Consider the following 1,155-nt stretch of genomic DNA (forward strand, 5'->3'; position numbering starts at 1 on the left):
CATAACTCAATTTTATATATCAATTACAATTTATATTGTAATAATGGGAGATAACTCTATATATGAATTAAAGTTCATAGTGTAATAATGGGAGATAAATCAATTTAATATCAATTACAATTACAGTTTATATTGAAATAATGGGAGATTTTATACATCAATTACAAATTCTATTGTAATAAAGGGAGATAACTCAATTTAACATATCAATTACGTTTTCTATTGTAATAATGGGAGATAACTCTACATATTAATTAAAGTTTATATTGTAATAATGGGATATAACTCAATTCTATATATCAATTACAGTTTATATTGTAGTAAAGGGAGATTACTCGAATGTATATATCAATTAAAGTTTATATTGTAACAATGGGAGATAACTCAATTTTATATATCAATTACAGTCTATATTTTAATAATGGGAGATTACTCGAATCTATATATCAATTACAGTTTATATTGTTATAAAGGGAGATAACCCAATTTTTATATCAATTACAAATTATATTGTAATAAAGGGAGATAACTAAATTTAATATATCAATTACGTTTTCTCTTGGGTTAGGGTGAGAGATAACTTAATTCTATATACCAATTACAGTTTATATTGTTATAATGGGAGATAACCCTACATATTAATTAAAGTTTTTAGTGTAATAAAGGGAGATAACTCCATTTAATATATCAATTAATGTTTATATTGCAACTCAATTTTATATATCAATTACTTTTATATTGTAATAAAGGGAGATAAGTCAATTTAATATACCAATTACAGTTTATATTGTAATAAAGGGAGATAACTCAATTCTATATATCACTTACATTTTATATTGTAGTAAAGGGAGATTACTCGATTATATATATCAATTAAAGTTTATATAGTAATAATGGGAGATAACTCAATTTTATATATCAATTACAGTTCATATTGTTATAATGGGAGATAACTTAATTTAATATCAGTTACAGTTTATATCGTAATAATGGGATATAACTATGTATATCAATTAAAGTTTATATTCTAATGAAGGGAAATAACTCAATTTAATATTATTTACAGTTTATATTGTAATCATGGGAGATAACTCTATATATCAATTACAGTTTGTATTGTAATAAAGGGAGATAACTCAATTTTATATATCAATT

Source organism: Lottia gigantea (genome assembly GCF_000327385.1).
Source record: "Lottia gigantea unplaced genomic scaffold LOTGIsca_181, whole genome shotgun sequence".
Classification (NCBI taxonomy): Eukaryota; Metazoa; Mollusca; class Gastropoda; family Lottiidae; genus Lottia; species Lottia gigantea.